The 22,896-nt window shown below is 32.4% G+C and overlaps 1 protein-coding gene across 1 annotated transcript in view; it reads left to right on the forward strand.

Moving 5' to 3' along the window:
- LOC142222297 (uncharacterized) overlaps nucleotides 1–22,896 on the forward strand; it is a gene marked incomplete at its 3' end in the record, with an annotated part of 354,669 nt that overhangs the window by 22,746 nt on the left and 309,027 nt on the right.

Here is a 22,896-nt window from a genome sequence, read left to right on the forward strand (position 1 = left end):
TAAATAAAATTTTGACTAAATTTTATAGAAAAAGAAAATGTTGACAAAATATTCTTTAGAAATAAAATTTTGACAACATTTTCTACAGAAATAAAATTTGGACAAAATTTCCTATGGAAATAAAATTTTAATAACATATTCTATAGAAATAAAAATTTGACAAAATTTTCTATAGAAATAAAAGTTTGACAAAATTTTCTATGGACATAAAATGACAACATTTTCTATAGAAATAAAATTTTGACGATATTTTCTACAGAAATGAAATGTTTGCAAAATTTTCAATAATAGAGAAAAAATTTCGACAAAGTTTTCTACAGAAGTAAAATGTTGACAAAATATTCTATAGAAATAAAATTTTGACAAAATTTTCTACAGAAATAAAATTTGGACAAAATTTTCTATGGAAATAAAATTTTGATATAAAAATAAAAATTTCACAAAATTTTTTATAGGGATCAAATGTTGACAAAATTTTCTATAGAAGTAAAATTTTGAGAAGAAAAATAAATATTTAAACAAAACTTTCCATGGAAATAAAAAGTTGACAAAATTTTCTATAGTAGTAAAATTTTGATAAAATTTTCTGTAGAAATAAATTTTTTACAAAACGGTCTATAGAAATGAAATTTTGACAAAATTTTCTATAGATATAAAATTTTGATAAGATTTTCTATAGAAATAACATTTTGATAAGATTTTCTATAGAAATAAAAATTTGACAAAATTTTCTATAGGAATCACATGTTGACAAAATTTTCTATAGAAATAAAATTTTGAAAAAAATTTTCTATAGAAATAAATTGTTGACAAAATTTTCCATAGAAATAAAATTGTGGTAAAAATTTCTTTAGACATAAAATTTTGATGAAAATTTCCCTACAAACGAAATCATGATAAAATTTTCTCTAAAAATAAAATTTTGACTAAATTTTCTACAGAAATAAAATTTTGATAAAAAATTTTCTAGAAATAAAATTTTGACAAAAAATTCTCTAGAAATAAAATTTTGACATATATACCTTAAAAATAAATTTTCTATAGAAATAAAATGTTGACAAAATTGTCTACAGAAATAAAATGTTGACAAAATTTTCTATAGAAATCAAATGTTGACAAAATTTTCTATAGAAATAAAATGTTGACGAAATTTTCTATAGAAATAAAATTTTGACAAAATTTTCTATAGAAATAAAATTTTGACAAAATTTTCTGTAGAAATAAAATTTTTCATAATTTTCTATAGAAATAAAATTGTGACAAAATTTTCTACAGAAATAAAATATTGACAAAATATTCTATAGAAATAAAATTTTGACAAAATTTTCTATAGAAATAAAATTTGGACAAAATTTCCTATGGAAATAAAATTTTGATAAGATATTCTATAGAAATAAAAAATTGACAAAATTTTCTATTGGAATCAAATGTTTACAAAATTTTCTATAGAAGTAAAATTTTGAGAATAGAAATAAAAATTTAAACAAAACTTTCCATGGAAACAAACATTTGACAAAATTTGTTATAGTAATAAAATTTTGACAAAATTTTCTATAGAAATAAAATTTTGACAAAATTGTCTATAGAAGTGAAATTTTGACAAAATTTTCTATAGATATAAAATTTTGACAAAATTTTTTATGGAAACAAAATATTGACTAAATTTTCTATAGACATAAAGTGTTCACAACATTTTCTATAGAAATAAAATTTTGACAACATTTCTATAGAAACAAATTTTGGAAAAAATAGGAACAAAATTTTGACTACATTTTATAGAAAAAGAAAATGTTGCCAAATTTCCTTTAAAAATAAAATTTTGACAAAGTTTTCTACAGAAATAAAATTTGGACTAAATTTCCTATAGAAATAAAATTTTGACAAAATTTTCTATAGAAATAAAATTTTTCATAATTTTCTATAGAAATAAAATTTTGACAAAATTTCCAATAGACAAAAAAATTTTGAGAACATTTTCTACAGAAATAAAATGTTGAGAAAATATTCTATAGAAATAAAATTTTGACAACATTTTCTACAGAAATAAAATTTGGACAACATTTCCTATGGAAATAAAATTTTGATAAGATATTCTATAGAAATAAAAATTTGACAAAATTTTCTATAGGAATCAAATGTTGACAAAATTTTCTATAGGAGTAAAAACAGAAATAAAAATTTTAACAGAAGTTTCCATGGAAATAAAAATTTGACAAAATTTCTGTAGAAATAAAATTTTGACAAAACTGTCTATAAAAATGAAATTTTGACAAATTTTTCTATAGATATAAAATTTTGATAAGAATTCCTATAAAAATAAAATTTTGATAAGATTTTCTATAGAAATGAATATTTGACAAAATTTTCTATAGGAATCAAATGTTGACAAAATTTTCTATAGAAATAAAATTTTGAAAAAATTTTCTATGGAAATAAAATGTTGACAAAATTTTCCATAGAAATAAAATTGTGGAAAAAAATTCTATAGACATAAAATTTTATCAAAATTTTTCCTACCAATGAAATTATGATAAAATTTTCTCTAAAAATAAAATTTTGGCAAGATTTTCTATAGAAATAAAATTATGACAAAATTTTCTACAGAAATAAAATTTTGACAAAAAATTCTCTAGAAATAAAATTTTGACATATATACCCTAAAAAAAAAATTTTGACAAAATTTTCTATAGAAATAAAATGTTGACGAAATTTTCTATAGAAATAAAATGTTTACAAAATTTTCTATAGGAATGAAATGTTGACAAAATTTTCTATAGAAATAAAATGTTGACAAAATTTTCTATAGAAATAAAATGTTGACGAAATTTTCTATGGAAATAAAATTTGACAAAATTTTCTATAGAAATAAAATGTTGACAAAATTTTATATAGAAATAAAATGTTGACAAAATTTTATATAGAAATAAAATGTTGACAAAATTTTATATAGAAATAAAATTTTGACAAAATTTTCTATAGAAATAAAATATTAACGAAATTTTCTATAGAAATAAAATTTTGACAAAATTTTCTATAGAAATAAATTTTGGAAAAAAAAATAAAATTTTGACTAAATTTTATAGAAAAAGAAAATGTTGACAAAATTTTCTATAGAAATAAAATTTTGACAAAATTTTCTACAGAAATAAAATTTGGACTAAATTTCCTATAGAAATACAATTTTGGCAACATTTTTTATAGAAATAAAATTTTTCATAATTTTCTATAAAATAAAATTTTGACAAAATTTTCAATAGAGAAAAAATGTTGACAAAATTTTCTACAGAAATAAAATGTTGACAAAATATTCTATAGAAATAAAATTGTGACAAAATTTTCTACAGAAATAAAGTTTGGACAAAATTTCCTATGGAAATAAAATTTTGATAAGATATTCTATAGAAATAAAAATTAGACAAATTTTTCTATAGGAAATTTTCTATGCAAGTAGAGGATGCTGATGAGGAATGTGGTAATTCCGAAACGTGCGTCCATCCAACCATCTTGCAGTCTATAAGGCTTTGACCAAACAAATTTGACAAACATTCTTTACACAGTTTTAGTTTACGTCCAATTTTTTATGATCGTAGTCATAAGGAAAAACATCTGTGATATTTTAATTTAGTTTTGTAATTATTTTTGAAAATATTTGAAATATTTGTTTAATGTCGTGGTGTTCCTGTGCCGTTACTTTTTACAATTTAAAATTAATTTTAAAAAATATGACAAAAGACTAAATATTTCAATAAAAAATTCATCCCAGAAGAAGTTGGAAATCACCAACGAAACGTCGGATGTAAATATGAAATAAAGTCTTTTTATTTGCATATTGAGAGACCTTGAAAGCCCATTTTAGAACAGATCTAAAAATAACCAAAAATAAAGAATAAGGTCGTACCAAAAAATTTAACAACAAAAAAAAAAATTCTTTTCCTCTGTTGGTAAAGCTACACTTGTAGTTTAGTCAATGCATGGTTTAAAGCTGAAATAAAAAAAAACAACAACAGGAATCAAATGTTGACAAAATTTTCTATAGAAGTAAAATTTTGAGAACAGAAATAAAAATTTAAACAAAACTTTCCATGGAAATAAAAATTTGACAAAATTTTCTACAGAAATAAAATTTTGAATAAAAAATTTTTTAGAAATAAAATTTTGACAAATATACTTTAAAAATAAAATTTTGACGAAATTTTTTATAGAAATAAAATGTTGACAAAAGTTTTTACAGAAATAAAATGTTAACAAAATTTCCTATAGAAACAAGTAAGGAAAGTCTAAAGTCGGGCGGGGCCGACTATATTATACTCTGCACCACTTTGTAGATCCAAATTTTCGATACCATATCACATCCGTCAAATGTGTTGGGGGCTATATATAAAGGTTTGTCCCAAATACATACATTTAAATATCACTCGATCTGGACAGAATTTGATAGACTTCTACAAAATCTACAGACTCAAAATTTAAGTCGGCTAATGCTCTAGGGTGGAACACAATGTTAGTAAAAAAATATGGGAAACATTTAAATGTGAAGCAATTTTAAGGAAACTTCGCAAAAGTTTATTTATGATTTATCGCTCAATATACATGTATTAGAAGTTTAGGAAAATTAGAGTAATTTTTACAACTTTTCGACTAAACAGTGGCGATTTTACAAGGAAAATGTTGGTATTTTGACCATTTTTGTCGAAATCAGAAAAACATATATATGGGAGCTATATCTAAATCTGAACCGATTTCAACCAAATTTGGCACGCATAGCTACAATGCCAATTCTACTCTCTGTGCAAAATTTTCACTAAATCGGAGCAAAAAATTGGCCTCTGTGGTCATATGAGTGTAAATCGGGCGAAAGCTATATATGGGAGCTATATCTAAATCTGAACCGATTTCAACCAAATTTGGCACGCATAGCCACAATGCTAATTCTACTCCCTGTGCAAAATTTCAACTAAATCGGAGCAAAAAAATGGCCTCTGTGGTCATATGAGTGTAAATCGGGCGAAAGCTATATATGGGAGATATATCTAACTCTGAACCGATTTCAACCAAATTTGGCAGGCATAGCTACAATGCTAATTCTACTCCCAGTGCAAAATTTCAACTAAATTGGAGCTAAAGATTGGCCTCTGTGGTCATATGAGTGTAAATCGGGCAAACGATATATATGGGAGCTATATCTAAATCTGAACCGATTTCAATAAAATTTTGCACACTTGGCTACACTGCTAATTCTACTCCCTGTGCAAAATTTCAACCTAATTGGGGTAAAACTCTGGCTTCTGGGACCGTATTAGTGCATATCGGGCGAAAGATATATACGGGAGCTATATCTAAATCTGAACCGATTTCAATGAAATTTGGCACACTTGACTATAGTACTAATTGTTCTTCTTGTGCAAAATTTTAAGCCAATTAGGGTAAAACTCTGGCTTCTGGGGCCATATAAGTCCATATCGGGCGAAATATATATATGGGAGCTATATCTAAATCTGAACCGATTTCTTCCAAAATCAATAGGGATCTATTCTGAGCCAAAACACATACTTGTTCCAAGTTTGAAGTCGCTTGGACTAAAACTGCGACCTAGACTTTGATTACAAAATGTGTTCACGGACAGACGGACAGACGGACATGGCTATATCGACTCAGGAGCCCACCCTGACCATTTTTGCCAAAGACACCATGTGTCTATCTCGTCTCCTTCTGGGTGTTGCAAACATATGCACTAACTTATAATACCCTGTGCCACAGTGTGGAGGAGGGTATAATGATAAAATTTTCTATAGAAATAAAAGTTTGACTAAATTTTCTATAGGAATAAAAGTTTGACTAAATTTTCTATAAACATAAAATGTTGACAACATTTTCTATAGAAATAAAATTTTAAAAAAATTTTCTATAGAAATAAATTTTGGAAAAAAATAGAAATAAAATGTTGACTAAATTTTATAGAAAAATAAAATGTTGACTGTTGATAGAAAAATAAATAAAATGTTTGACAAAATTTTCTACAGAAATAAAATTTTGACAAAAAATTCTCTAGAAATAAAATTTTGACAAATATACTTTAAAAATAAAATTTTGACACAATTTTCTATTCAAATAAAATATTTGTTAAATATTGTCTATAGAAATAAAATGTTGACAAAATTTTCTATAGAAATAAAATTTTGACTAAATTTTCTATAGAAGTAAAATATTGAAAAAAATTTTCTATGAGAATAAAATTTTGACAAAATTTTCTTTACAAATAAAAATTTGACTAAATAAAATTTTGACTAAATTTTTTATAAAGATAAAGTTTTGATAACATTTTCTTTAGAAATAAAATTTTGACAAACTTTTCTATAGAAATAAAATGTTGGTAAAATTTTCTATAGAAATAAAATTTTGTTAAAAATTTCTCTAGAAATAAAATGTGGATAACATTTTCTATAGAAATAAAATTTTTACAAAATTTATCTAGAAATAAAATTTTTACAAAATTTATCTAGGAATAAAATTTTTACAAAATTTTCTATAGAAATAAAATCTGGACAAAATATTCTATTTTATTTTATAATTTTCTTCAAATTTTGGTAGAATATTTTTTGCACCAATGGCAACCATGGTTGCAATACATACCAAACACCGTGTAAATCTCTGCCTTTTTTTAATTTAGCTAGAGATAGCAATTTTACCTTTCATAAAATGTTTTGTGTGAACTAATTTATACTCCACATTTTGGGAATTCCACAAAGCCTTGTTAAAATCAAGAAAATTTAATGCTCTGGTGTACTTTTTAACTACAATTCAAGAAATTACACCCTCTTCTAGAAAAAAAAATTAACTAAAAGTTAAGTAAAAAATCGTTGGCGCCAAATCATGTCCATTTTAACCATGCTGTAACCATGTCCATTTAAGCATGCTATTGGTTTTTTGTAATCGTGTGGAAATTTTCTTTAGCTTTAATTCATATTCAACTGATGTGCACGGTCATTGAACTTTATATCCACATTTAGTTCACACTCTAATACAAACTGCTTAAAGTCCTTATAAAAACTTGACCTTATATAAGTCACGCCCATTTTCATGTAGCTCCGTTAGGCTTTAACTGCCAGTTGATAGAAAGTAAATTGCAAGTATCTTCTCTACGGTTAATTTTATCTGAACAATTTTCAGCAGTTAAGATACTAAATGACATATGGAATATATAGGCAAGATGACAGATATTTCCAAAGTGTGGTTTAAAAGTTCGTTAGCTAACATAGCACTAACAGAGCTTCATGAAAATGGGGGTCAAAATCATATTTATCGCCTTTTTCAAAATATGATCGTCCACATTTTATTTTACTTAAAAACATTTCTTTCTTAAATGTGTCAATTTTCCTAATTATTTTGGTTTTTTCTCATTGCAGGTACGTTTTTAATATAAATAACGGATGTATGGTAAGCAACAAGAATCATTTCATTCAATCGTGCAAGAATTTATCTGACCACCCGCTTACATTCCCCAAATTTGTGAATTCTTAAGAAGTGGACCTACGAAATTTATATCCTTGAACATTTCATATAATATTCGAGTGCAGCAGATTCTTAAAGACCCGTTTCATTAATTATAAATATGCGTAGCATGGTGTAGTATTGCATAACACAAGTACCATTCTAAGCCACAAAAATAGGAAATTTTTTTTTTCTAAATTCGTATTCAAAGGTCTTCCATTTCATTCTTCCCAAAATGCAAGTAAACAAGTCTATTGACCTTGCCTTGGTTTAAAGTGTTGCTGCTCTATTACTTGCCATATCGAAAATAAAATTAATGCTATTTTATGTGCTCGCCGAAAAAAATGTGGAAAAATACAAGAGAAAAAAAAAATAAGTGAATCAAGATGTACTTTCACTTTCTCTTTTGTGGTACATAGCATATTCATAAGCTTCTTCTTCGCCTTGCCATGACTACACAATTCCTTAAAAACTTGACGTCGCCATGACGAAAGTGAAATTGAAAATGCAACGACAACAGCCATAATGTCAACAAGACAGAAAGTACGCAAGCCAAGGTAGTATGAGAACTAGAGCTCTGTGTAAAGTCAATTCACAGTAGTTGTGATTTGTCTTATATCAAAGGAAAAAAATTTAAATGCTTTGCAAAATTTTATATTCGCGATATGTTGAGTGACTAAGAAGCGGATAGTTGACCTTTTGAAAAAACAATAGACACACATTTTAGTGCGGCTAAATTGAACTAAAAATACTTATTTGCTTACACTTAAAAAAAAAAACTCTATATGGCACTAAAGCCAATTTAATTTTATTTTAGTTCAAAGATTTGGCTTCAACACTTTTTTGAGTACGTTTGTTAAATTAACAAAACAAGAGGGAAAAATATACAATAATTGAGCATAAAAACTTACTAAATTTTTGTTTTTATAAAAAACAAGTATATACAGCACTAAGTTCGGCCGGGCCGAATCTTAAATACCCACCACCATGAACCAAATATCAGGGTTTCCTTTGAAATTTCAGGAGGTCTTAAGGACTTGAGGACACTTCCCGAAGATAAATGTAAAGATTTCACCTATGAGGACTATATCAGATTCTGGATTTATAAGAACCATTTTTGTTTGAGTTTTAGAGGAATCATTAACATCTCTTATAAGTATGCAAGAAAATTATAAAATAACGTCTTGATTTGAAATCTTAAATCTGTAGAAGTAAAATCTAGAAATTTTACATTGAGTTTCAAGCTATTTTCATGATAAGTGCGCCTTCAACACCCTCAAGAAGTGAAGTCGGTCTCTATGGAGCCATTACCAAATGGACCGATAAAAACTTAATCCGATACATGTTTTTGTGAGCCTAAAATACCAGAATATTCTAGAAACCCAAGGAGTTAAATCGGGCGATCGTTCTTATGGGGGCTATACTAAAATATGGACCGATACTCACCGTTTTCGGCACACCTCTTTATGACCCGAAAATACCTCTAGATTTCCAATTTCAGCAAATAGGATAAAAACTTCGGATTCTCGAAGCCCAAGAAGTAAAATCGGGAAATCGGTCTATATGGCGGCACACCTCTTTATGGTCCTAAAATACCTCTAGATATCCAATTTCAGACAAATTGGATAAAAACTACGGTTTCTATAAGCCCAAGACCCCAAATCGGGAGGTCGTTTTATATGGAGACCATACCAAAACATGGACCGATACTCACAATTTTTGGCACACGTATTTGTGGTCCTACAATACCTCTAGATTTCCAATTTCAGGTAAATTGAATAAAAACTGCGGTTTCTATAAGACCAAGAAGTAAAATCGGGGGATCAGTCTATATGGGGACCATACCAAAACATGGACCGATACTCACAATTTTTGGCACACGTATTTGTGGTCCTACAATACCTCTAGATTTCCAATTTCAGGTAAATTGAATAAAAATTGCGGTTTCTATAAGACCAAGAAGTAAAATCGGGAGATCGGTCTATATGGGGGCTATACCAAAACATGGACCGATACTCACCATTTTTGGCACACCTCTTTATGGTCATAAAATACCTCTAGATTTCAAATTTCAGGCAAATCGAATAAAAACTACGATTTCTATAAGCCCAAGACCCCAGATCGGGAGGTCGGTTTATATGGGGACTATATCAAAACCTGGACCGATATAGCCCATCTTCGAACTTGACCTGCCTGCAGACAAAAGACGAGTTTGTGCAAAATTTCAGCACGATTGCTTCATTATTGAAGACTGTAGCGTGATTACAACAGAAGACAGACAGACGGACAGACGGACATCATTATATCGTCTTAGAATTTATCCCTGATCAAGAATATATATACTCGGAAATCGATATTTCGATGTGTTACAAACGGAATGACAAACTCATTATACCCCCGTCACCATTCTATGGTGGTGGGTATAAAAATAAATATAAATATACTAGAGTAACCCGGCCCGCTTCGCTGAGCCTCCGGTAGCATATTTTCGTTAACTTAGTCAAGCATAACCTTCGATCTGAAAACAAATTCGAAAAGATTTGAACTCTTTTAAAGAGTAAGATCAGGGGAAGTCTGGCACAGAAACTGAAGTACTGATTAATCACTTCATGGTTTCCACACACGTGTCGCATACATTTCAAAAAAATCGGACTACTTGCTTTTCCATTTACAGAAATAGGGCGGTTATGCAGATGTAAAACAGACCGGCTTAACAAACGTCGTGTAGGTGGTGTTCCCTTTCAACCATTTTTTGTTTATTAGTTGTTCTGAATTCACATTTTTGGACAATCTTCTACATTTCCTGTGAATTTCAAGCGTGGTTTGGCGACGGGAGGTATACTTATCCTCTACAATAAATCGGTACGTAAACATTTACCATGTTAGCATTTGTTAAAGTGTTGGACACGGAGAACATGCATTTCCCAAACATATACCGGAAAATGAAGCACCTTCTACGTTGCCTGTCAACTTCATGTAAATTTAAGTTTTTTACTTAAAACAAGTATATACGGCCGTAAGTTCGGCCAGGCCGAATCTTATGTACCCTCCACCATGGATTGCGTAGGAACTTCTACTAAAGGCTGTCATCCACAATCGAATTACTTGGGTTGCGATAACACTTGCCGATGGCAAGGTATCGTAAAACTTTTTAACACTGTCTTCTAAATTGTAAGTTAGCCCATACGGGGTATATATTAAACAAAAAAAAGGCATATTAAATACGTATATAATCTAGTTTGACAAAATTTTCTATAGAAATAAAATTTTGACAAAATTTTGTATAGAAAAGAAACCTTGACAAAATTTTCTATAGAAATAAAAATTTGACAAAATTTTCTATAGAAATATAAACTTGACAAAATTTTCTATAGAAATAAAATGTTGACAAAATTTTCTATGGAAGTAAAATGTTGACAAAATTTTCTATAGTAATACAATTTTGACAAAAATTTCTATAGAAATAAAATGTTGACAAAATTTTGTATAGAAATGAAATTTTGACAAAATTTTGTATAGAAATAAAATGTTGACAAAATTTTCTACAGAAATAAATTTTTTACAAAATTTTCTATAGAAATAAAATTTTGACAAACATTTCTATAGAAATGAAATTTTAACAAAACTTTCTATAGTAATAAAATTTGACAAAATTTTCTATGGAAATAAAGTTTTGGTAGATTGTTTTTGGCGATATGGACCAATTTTTGTGTAATAAGTCATCGGCTATATATAACTAAAGACCGATATGGACCAATTTTTACATGGCTGTTAGAGGCCATATATTGACAAAATGTACCAAATTTCAACCGTATCGGATGACTTTTGCTCCTCCAAGAGGTTCCGGACGTCAAATCTGGGGACGGTTTATATGGGAACTATATATAATTATGGACCGATATGGACCAATTTTTGCATGGTTGTTAGAGACCATATACTAACACCATGTACCAAATTTCAACTGGATCGGATGAATTTTGCTCTTCCAAGAGGCTCCGGAGGTCAAATCTGGGGACCGGTTTATATGGGGGCTATATATAATTATGGACCGATATGGACCAATTTTTGCATGGTTATTAGAGGCCGTAAACTAACATCAGGTACCAAATTTCAACCGGATCGGATGAATTTTGCCCCTCCAAGAGGCTCCGGAGGTCAAATCTGGGGATCGGTTTATATGGGGGCTATATATAATTATGGACCGATATGGACCAATTTTTGCATGGTTGTTAAAAACCGTATACTAAGACCACATACTAAATTTCAACCGGATCGGATGAATTTTGCTCCTCCAAGAGGCTCCGGTGGTCAAATCTGGGGATCGGTTTATATGGGAGCTATATATAATTATGGACCGATATGGACCAATTTTTGCATGGTTGTTAGAGGCCGTATACTAACATCAGGTACCAAATTTCAACCGGATCGGATGAATTTTGCCCCTCCAAAAGTCTCCGGAGGTCAAATCTGGGGATCGGTTTATATGGGGGCTATATATATTTATTGACCGATATGGACCAATTTTTGCATGGTTGTTAGAGACAGTATACTAAGACCACGTACCAAATTTCAACCGGATCGGATGAATTTTGCTGCTCCGGGAGGCTCCCCAAGCCAAATTTGGGGATCGGTTTATATGGGGGCTATACGTAAACGTGGTCCGATATGGCCCATTTTCAATACCATCCGACCTACATCAATAACAACTACTTGTGCCAAGTTTCAAGTCGATAGCTTGTTTCGTACGGAAGTTAGCGTGATTTCCACAGACGGACGGACAGCCGGAAAGACGGACAGACAGACGGACGGACGGACAGACGGACGGACGGACGGACATGCTTAGATCGACTCAGAATTTCACCACGACCCAGAATATATATACTTTATGGGGTCTTAGAGCAATATTTCGATGTGTTACAAACGGAATGACAAAGTTAATATACCCCCATCCTATGGTGGAGGGTATAAAAAGTCTGGCAGAAGCCTGTGGAAAAATCATAAATTATATACCGAGTTCCCATTTATCGACTTTCCTCTACTTTCTATTTTTAAAAAAATCGGGCAAAAGGGAACCCCCTTCCTTCCTCCTCGACCAGATATCGTAAATTCACGTACCCTATATTCATTTCACAAACTACCCAACTTCACTATTCCCAATTTGAAGTAAGTCGGAGAAGGTTAGATTTTGCTCTAGTTTTTGTAAAGCGACATCACTTTCTCTGCAAGTTCCAAGAAAATCTGTAAACTTTCCTTAAAGGAGAAGGTTCCCGTCCAAATACCCAAAAATACGCTATATTGATTTCATAACCTTCGCCTAGGGTCTTTGTACATTTAAAGTAAACTTGAGAATTCTAGAGGAAGTCTCCCTGTACTCTCACATATATATATATAAATCATATACATCATGTAAATTTCATAATCTCCCCCAAGTTCACCGTAAAATTTCAGTAAGTCGACAAATTTTGGTTTTTTCATTGTCCTTTAAAAAATGTCGGACAAAGGAGAGGCCCCCTCCTAGACCAAATATCTCTGAAAATTTCAAGCAAATCGGATAATTTTGTTCCAATTCCGCCTTCCCGTCCAAGTATTAAAAAATCAGTTATCCCATAATAAATTCATAACCTCACGGAAGCCGAGACCTTTCCAACGAATGCAAAACCGTGGAAATCAGTTAATGCGTTCTGGAGTTATTGCGTCAGGAAGGAAAACCGGACTTAAGGTTGAATTACACACCATGCGTCAATCCGTGCGTTGATGGAAGGGTTGTTTTTTTTCTGTTTGTGGCAGACTATTCGAGCTTTTGATTTCAAAGAGAAATTTCAACTCTTCAATCATCGGACGCATTGAACGCATGGTATGTAATCCTACCTTTATTTTTATGTAGTAGAAGATTAATTCAACATTTATATTTATTTTTATACCCTCCATCATAGGATGGGGGTATATTAACTTTGTCATTCCGTTTGTAACACATCGAAATATTGCTCTAAGACCCCATAAAGTATATATATTCTGGGTCGTAGTGAAATTCTGAGTCGATCTAAGCATGTCCGTCCGTCCGTCCGTCCATCCGTCCGTTGTCTGTTGAAATCACGCTAACTTCCGAACGAAACAAGCTATCGACTTGAAACTTGGCACAAGTAGTTGTTATCGATGTAGGTCGGATGGTATTGAAAATGGGCCATATCGGTCCACTTTTACGTATAGCCCCCATATAAAGGGACCCTCAGATTTGGCTTGTAGAGCCTCTAACAGAAGCATATTTCATCCGATCCGGCTGAAATTTGGTACATGGTGTTGGTATATGGTATCTAACAACCATGCAAAAATTGGTCCATATCGGTCCATAATTATATATAGCCCCCATATAAACCGATCCCCAGATTTGGCTTGTGGAGCCTCTAAGAGAAGCATATTTAGTCCGATCCGGCTGAAATTTGGTACATGGTGTTAGTATATGGTCTCTAACAATCATGCAAAAATTGGTCGACATCGGTCCATAATTATATATAGCCCCCATATAAACCGATCCCCAGATTTGGCTTGCGGAGCCTCAAAGAGAAGCAAATTTCATCCGATCCGGCTGAAATTTGGTACATGGTGTTGGTATATGGTCTCTAACAACCATGCAAAAATTGGTCCATATCGGTCCTTAATTATATATAGCCCCCATATAAACCGATCCCCAGATTTGGCTTGTGGAGCCTCTAAGAGAAGCATATTTCATCCGATCCGGCTGAAATTTGGTACATGGTGTTGGTATATGGTCTCTAACAATCATGCACAAATTGGTCCACATTGGTCCATAATTATATATAGCCCCCATATAAACCGATCTCCAGATTTGGATTGCGAAGCCTCAAAGAGAAGCAAATTGCATCCGATCCGGCTGAAATTTGGTACATGGTATTGGTATATGGTCTCTAGCAACCATGCAAAAATTGGTCCACATCGGTCCATAATTATGTATAGCACACATATAAACCGATCCCCAGATTTGGGTTGCGGAGCCTCTAAGAGAAGCAAATTTCATCCGATCCGGCTGGAATTTGGTACATGGTATTGGTATACCATGAAAAAATTGGTCCATATCGGTCCATAATTATATATAGCCCGCATATAAAAAGTTCTTCAGAGCCTCTTGGAGGAGCAAAATTCATCCGATCCGGTTCAAATTAGGAACGTGGTGTTAGTATATGGTCGCTAACAACCATACAAAAATTGGTCCAATCACACAAAAATTGGTCCATATCGGTTCATAATCATGGTTGCCAATAGAGCAAAAAATAATCTACCAAAATTTTATTTCTATAGAAAATTTTGTCAAAATTTTATTTCTAGAGAAAATTTTGTTAAAATTTTATTCGGTTCATAATAAAATTTTCATCATTGTCAAAATTTTATTTCTATAGAAAATTTTGTTCAAATTTTATTCGGTTCATAATCATGGTTGCCACTCGAGCCAAAAATAATCTACCAAGATTTTATTTCTATAGAAAATTTTGTCAAAAGTTTATTTCTATAGAAAATTTTGTTAAAATTTTTGTTCTGTCGACATTTTTGTCAAAATTTTCTTTCTATAGAAAATTTTGTGAAAATTTTTATTTCTATAGAAAATTTTGTAAAAATTTTATGTCTACTTTGTCAAACTGAATTATATACGTATTGGATCGATCTTTTTTGATTTAATATATACCACGTATGGACTTACATACAATTTAGAAGATGGTGTTAGGAGGTTTTAAGATACCTTGCCATCGGCAATCGTTACCGCAACTTAAGTAATTCGATTGTGGGTGGCAGTGTTTAGAAGAAGTTTCTACGCAATCCATGATGGAGGGTACATAAGCTTCGGCCTGGCCGAACTTACGGCCGTATATACTTGTTTTTTTAAATTTGTTCAACTAAGGTATAATAGCAAATTGATTATCTATATATATAAAATTCAATCTATGTTTGTTTATTTGTTTGTTTGTTTCCTTGTTTGTTTGTATGTTCCGAGTTGGCTCCGAAACGGCTGAACCGATTTACTTGAAACTTTCAGAGATCGTAGGGGGCGTTCATGTGGTGAAAATAGGGTACCTCATTTTTTGACACCTGGTCGCGGAGGGGGACCTCCCCTTTGTCGGACTTTTTGAAAATTGGACCAAAGTTGACCGATTTGCTAGAAATTTCCATTGAAGATTGGGGTTGGCATCTAGACAAAGATCAGCTACTTTTTATTTCGATATTTGGTGGCGGAGGGGGGCGTGCCCTTTGTTCGACTTTTTTTTAAGTACAGCGAAAAAAACTAAAATTCTCTAAATTATCTGAGATTTACAGAGAATATGTGGTGACGTTATGGAATTAATCTGGGGTACCTGATGATTTCATATGTGGATGGGGAGGGGGACCTCTCCCTTGCCCTACTTTTTGAAACTTGTAACAAAATTATGCGATTTGCTTGAAATTTTCATTGAATGTTGGGGTTGGCATCTGGACAAAAATCCGCTACATTATTTTCCGATATTTGGTCGGGGAGGAGGACCATCCCTTTGCCGGGATTTTTTTTAAAGTACAGTGAAAACAAAACTAAACTCCCCCGACTGAAATTTTACGGAAAAAATGGGTGAGGTTATGAAATTTATATCAGGTTATTGATTTTTTAATAAAAATAAAGGGGCATAGGGAGACACCCGCTTCTCTTAAGTACATACAAAGAAACAATTAAACTTTACCGAGTTACTTGAAATTTACAGAGGACTGGGGAGAGGTTACGATATTAATTGTTGATACTTGATTTTGTGATATTTGGACGGAAGAGAGGCCGCCCCTTTAGGCTTATAATTTGCTTGACATTTTCTGGGACGTTTACAAAAGATACGCTACATCACTTTTCGATATTTAGTCGGGGAGGAGGTCCTCCTCTAAAACTGCAAAGAAAAACAACAATTCTTAAGTTTTCTTGAAATTTATATAGGCAGTGGGGGAAGGTTATGAACGAAGAGGCAACCTTCCTTGCCCCACACTTGAAGGAAAGTTTCAAGAATTTTCAGGGAAGGTTAGGGTGCTATTCACTACGGTGTTTGTCGATATTGTATCGGGGAAAGTGACGTCCCTTTAAAACAATAGAGCAAAATTTAAACATCGCCGATCTACTTGAAATTTACAGGGAACGTGGAAGGAGGTGATTAAATTTATACATGATTTTTAAATTAGTATATGATTTTTCGATATCTGGTTGGGGAAGGGGAAAATTGAAATAAACTTTGTCGATTTACTTCGATAGAATTTATAAGGACCATTGAGTAGTTGCGAAATTAATATAGGGTACGTGATAGTCCGATATCAGGTCGGAGTGGATCGAAGTTGGGGAGAGGGTTCCCTTTTGTCCGTTTTTTTTTCTTAAATTGAAAGTAGAGGGTTGTCCGTAAATGGGAACTCGGTATATAATTTTATGATTTTTTGCACTGGCTTCTGCCAGACTTCTTTTTAGTAAAGAACTTAAATTTACATGAAATTGGCTGCCAATGTAGAGGGTCCATCATTTTCCAACATTTTAGCAAATGTTAATGTGGTAAAATTTTTTACTACTTTGCTGTTTCCGATTTATTGGATGGGAAACAGTAATTTTTTGTATGTTATTATAATATAGTGCTTATTTTCAGATATGTTGAGGAGAAGGATACCTTTCCTTGACAAACCACACTTAAAATTCACGAGAAATATAGAAGAAGGTACACCCTCTCCCGCCGTATTTGTACCTATAAACGAAAAATCAAGTAGTCCGATTTGTTTAAAAGAATTCAAATCTTTTCGAATTTGTTTTCTGCACGAAGGATATAGTTGACTAAGTTAACGCAAAATGTTCCTCCAAACACGCTTCGGAAGGCGCAGCGAAGCGGGCCGGGTTACGCTAGTATTATAATAAAATCTAATAAATTAGTTTTAATTTTTATTTAAGTTTTTTTTATTTTTTTATTTTTTTCTTGAATTTCTATTTATTTGACCATACCACACTATTATCATCCATCCATTGTTCACTGGGAAGAATTCAACAAACACTCACAAGCTGTACGGTGGGGGTTGAAAAATGAGATGAACAATATGCTGTGGTTTAGTATTCAAGTCATGTTTAGTAATGTTTACTTGAAATAGGCTCATTGTGTATGCAAAACATCAACAGATGATGCAAAAAACGAGATGAACGAACCAAAGGACAAGCAATGCTCGCCTCGAACATGTTGCGTTATTTATGCATTTATTGCAATCAAAAAAAAAAAAACAATCTGTGAGAAAATGTTGCCCGAGGTCGAGAGATAGAGAGAGTGGGACAAAGAGAGCAAAAGGGGCAGAGGCATCAAAACAAACACAGAAAAAACGGAAATGTCTTTAATAAACACGTACCATCATTCCTCACATTGGTGAGCAGTAAAGTTTTTGTTTTTCTCATTCTGACGATACGACCTTAGCGACCACACAACAGCACAAATAATGGTGATGATGGTGTTGTCAGAGACGACTTTTGAATATGTGCCAGTTTCACTATCTAACGCCTCCATGGATTGTTAACCAAATGGCCTTCAAAAGTTCACCTTAGTAAATCTATAAAGTTGTTGTGGGCATGGACATGCATATGATAGTCGTCTTAAATTTATTTTTTTTTCTTCGCTCCAAGCGGAATTGAGGGAAAGATGATACCATCAAACACAAACACACACGCACAGTTACTCTCACATACTGCAGGAAATTGAGTTGTTTTCCTCTTTTGGTGTCTTTTCGGTTGGAATTGTAGCGCCGCATATCGCATCTCATTTGTGATGAAGACACGTGCAGAACATGCTGTTTTCATATTCTTTATTACCATTTATTTATCTGGCAACGAAGGTGGTATGCCGGAAATGTTACTTTTGCTGTTTACGTTACCAAGAGGCAATATTCGCAGTATTTGGTACTACTTAATGCATAGAAACGAGTCAAAAATTCTTATTACCAAATAATCTTGGAGGTACACACAAAATTATTTTTTCTGATTCAATCACGAAATTAAGTGATCATCCAATTGAGTTTTTAATTGAAATGTCTTCAATCACTAAAATGGTAGTATCAATCACAGTTTTAATTGGACATTAAAGAATAAAAATTAATTGATTTCATTAGCAAATTTCAATTAATATTTTCATTGATTCAATTAAAAATTTAATTGATGTTGATTGCAAAGCTCAATTATTTTTTCATTAAACACGTAACTATTTTCAATTACTTTCTTAACTGACTTGGTGCTTTTAGTTTGATTAAAAACTTTATTGTTTGAAAAAAGTTTTTAGTTAAAAATTAAAACAAATTCCATCACTTTTTTAAGTTGTTGTTGTAACAGTTTGTTGTGATTTCATCCATTTTTATGTTATACGCTCTGGTACTTCAGATTGTGGCCAGATCGAGGAACTATGCGACTAAGGTGGGGTGCGTCCAGAGTGATCTGGTGCTTAGTCGGGTTGGTTTAGCAGGGCAAGAGAAAAGATGACGCGTGTCGTGTGGCCCTTGGTTGCAAATTGGACATACGTCAGCTACGCTGCTATCAATCACTGATAAGTTGGAATTGAGGCGGCTGCACTTGCCTGATCTTAATTGGGCTAAAACTACCCTCGCCTGCCGTGGGAGATCTCTTTCCTCCGGTGCTATGGGCGGTGGACGAACTCCGAGCACAGGATTAACCTTGTCCTGTTCAAATCTGCCTGGTACGCTGCTTGATCTCGAGGCTCTCTTTTGTAAAGCTGGATCTCGCGCTCTAGATGATGTATATCAACCCTTACATTCCCGGGTGGTGGTTGTGTATCCATGAGATGGTGGTTTGTATGATTACTGCGATAACAACCCAGGAGATACTGCTTTGACAACATATAATTGTGTCTTCCCACAGGGATGATCTGTGGAGACAACATAAAGGTGATCCAGGGGTGTGCTGCGGAGACACCCAGTCGCAGTTCTAAGGGCAGCGTTCTGGCAGGTCTGTATGTTATTCCACTGCGTGTCATTGGTCTGCGGTGTCCACACTGGAGCTGCATAGTTTACCACTGACCGGCCAATTGCCTTATAAGTAGTTAACAAGGTTTCTTTAACCGCACCCCAAGAACTGCCGCCAAGTGACTTGAGGACCTTGTTTCTACCGCGGATCTTATTACATATTGCAGTGGCATGGACAGATGACCTAAAAAGGCTGTTGAATGTTACCTCGAGTATCTTGGGGTAGTTTACTGTCGGAATTATTTCGCCATCGACTCTAACATTCTACTGCCTACGCACTTCCGCCGTCCATGTAGTAAACAGTATGGCTAAGGATTTGGTGGCAGATACCCTCAGATCTCTAGCAGTGAAATGACTGGTAAGATCAGTAATGTGACTTAGTCTTCTGATTTTGTTAAACATTTTAGTTAAAAATTAAAAAAAAATCCATCACTTTTTTTATACCCACCAACATAAAATGATGATGGGGGTATAATAAGTTTTTCATTTCGTTCCTAATACATCGAAATATCGATATCCGACTATATAAAGCATATATTGTATATTCTTGACCAGGGAGAAATTCTAAGACGATATAATCATGTCCGCCTGGTTGTCTGGATGTCTGTTGTAATCACGCTACAGTCTTCAATAATGAAGCAATCGTGCAGGCAGGCCAAGTCCGAAAATGGGCTATATCGGTCCAGGTTTTGATATAGTCCCCATATAAACCCACATTCCTATTTGGGGTTTTGGGCTTATAGAAACCACAATTTTTATACAATTTGCCTGAATTTGGAAATCTAGAGGTATCTTCGGACCATAAAGAAGTGTTCCAAAAATGGTGAGTATCGGTCTATGTTTTGGTATAGCCCCCATATAGACCGATCTGCCGATTTTACTTCTTGGGCTTATAGAAACCGTAGTTTTTATCCAATTTGCCTGGAATTGGAAATCTAGTGGTATTTTAGGACCATAAACAGGTGTGGCGAAAATGTTCAATTCAATAGACCAATATCCCGATTTTACTTATTGGGCTTCTAGAATCCGTATTCCATTTGCTTGAAAGTAGAAATCTAGAGGTATTTTAGTACCATAAAAATGTATGCCAAAAATAGTGAGTGTCGTTCCAGGTTTTGATATAGTCCCCATATAAACCGACCTACATATTTTGGGTCTTGGGCGTATGAAACCGTAGTTTTTATCCAATTTGCCTGATATTTGAAATCTAGAGGTATTCTAGGACCATAAACAGGTGTGGCGAAAATGTTAAATATCGGTCCAAGTTTTGATATATCCCCCATATAGACCCATCTCCCGATTTTATTTCTTGGGCTTCTAGAATCCGTAGTTTTTATCCAATTCGCCTGAAATTGGAAATCTACCGTACAATGGCCACCAGAATCTTCGAATCTCAATCACGGTTACCACAGGAGCCAATAACAATCCACCACTGTTTTAAGAAAATTTTACCAAAAAACTACCAAATAGAAATATCTTATTTCGCAGTGTTTGATCAAATGTGAGTGGTTATTATAAAAAAATATTTCTTCTATAGAAATTTTTGACAATTTTTTCTATAGAAAATTTTGTCACAATTTTAATTCTAAAGAAAATTTTATCATAATTTTATTCCTATAGAAAATTTTGCCACAATTTTAATTCTAAAGAAATTTTGTCATAATTTTATTTCTATAGAAGATTTTTTTTTTATAAATTTAGTTGGAGAGGAATATTTCGAAAAATCTACCAGAATATCAGGAATTTTACCAATCTACCAAACAGAAGGAAAATCTACCATTTTTTGTAGAATTCTACCAATTGTGGCAACCGTGATCTTAATCCGTTGGACTTTTGCAACTGGGGCATTGCGGAGAGTAGGGTTGGCACAAAAAAATACCAAAGTATCGATAATCTCAAAACGGCACTTCGCCGGGAATGGGCCAAAATACAGCAGAGCAAGTTTCGTACAGCGTGTGATGGCTTCATCGGCCGTTTGAAGGTCATTACTCGTGCCAGGTAAAGGTAGCCCTTCGAACAAATTTAACAGTTTCTAAAATTTTCTGTTATTGCCATCATTTATAATTGACCAATGATATTAAAAAAGAAAATGAAAAATTTTCGACAAATTGAATTTTGCCCACTTAAGAAAATTTTGTATTTTAAAGAATACTGAGCCATTGGCATTCCTAAAAATCTAGACTTGGAGTTGGACCTTATCTTGCTGGACATTTTACAAAACGAACGAACTTATGTTATTTTGTCGTGTTGGCAAGGTCAAACTCAACTCATTTTGAAAATCCAACTTCTCTTAATTTATTAAATAGCAACAGCAGTGGTCAGGAAAGGAGAACTATCTGATATACGAGAAAATCCTAACACATATAATTTTCGACTTTCGGAGAGGAAAAATAAGGTGCATATTTAATTAACAAAAATAAAACATTAAAGAAAAATTCTGTATGTATTTCAAGTAGTATGTCAAGTGGTCATGATATTAATCTCAATCCGTTTAAAAATAAGTGCTTTGTATTAATATATTATTCCTAAAAAAATGTCAAAAACAATGCAGAAAATATACCTCGTTGTTGCAAAATGGGAAACATATTGCAATAAACTTCTAAGAAAAATTACTTCTTTAAATAAGATTCGTAAACAATTCTACCTTAAGCTTTGCTTATACTTTTATTGCGTGCAATTTTTGAAAAACAAAAAAAAAAACAATAGCACGTTTCCTTTGGCGGACGTGAGCGCATTAACTGTCACATGACATTAAGATAAATTGAAAATATATATACGAAAACCAAAACAATATTCTTGGTAAGGAAGGCAACAGTACTCAGTTTCCTAAGGAGTTTTGAAGATGTTTGTTAAGAATGGGACTGTTAAAAATGACCTAGACTTAGGGCAGAGTATAAACGAATAGGAAGGAAGGTAAGATATACTGTCCTTGGTTATCATGATGAAATATTGAATTTCAGGTTTGATCAGATTTCCTCAAATAATATCTAACTGGATCTCTCAAAGAAATGAAATGTTTTAAAGAAAACAAGTAAGAAAAGTCTAAAGTGGGTCGAGGCCAATTATATTATACCCTGTTCCACTTTGTAGATTTACATTTTCGATACCATCCTTCAAATTAGTTGGGTGCTGTATAGAAGGGATTATATTCTCATATACATATATTTAAATCTGAACCGATTTGGACAAAATTTTTACATTTCTACAAACTGTCTAGACTTAACTACTATTGGCATGGGACCGAGCAAAATGTTATTTAAATCAATAGGGTTATATTCTGGCCCAAAACAGAAAGTTGTGCCAAATTTGAAGTTTATTTACTGCGACCTAGACTTTGAACACAAAAATGTGTTCGCAGAAAGACGGACAGACGGACATGGCTAGATCGACTCAGGGACCCGCCTT

Source organism: Haematobia irritans, chromosome 1 (genome assembly GCF_050003625.1).
Source record: "Haematobia irritans isolate KBUSLIRL chromosome 1, ASM5000362v1, whole genome shotgun sequence".
NCBI classification, from domain to species: domain Eukaryota; kingdom Metazoa; phylum Arthropoda; class Insecta; order Diptera; family Muscidae; genus Haematobia; species Haematobia irritans.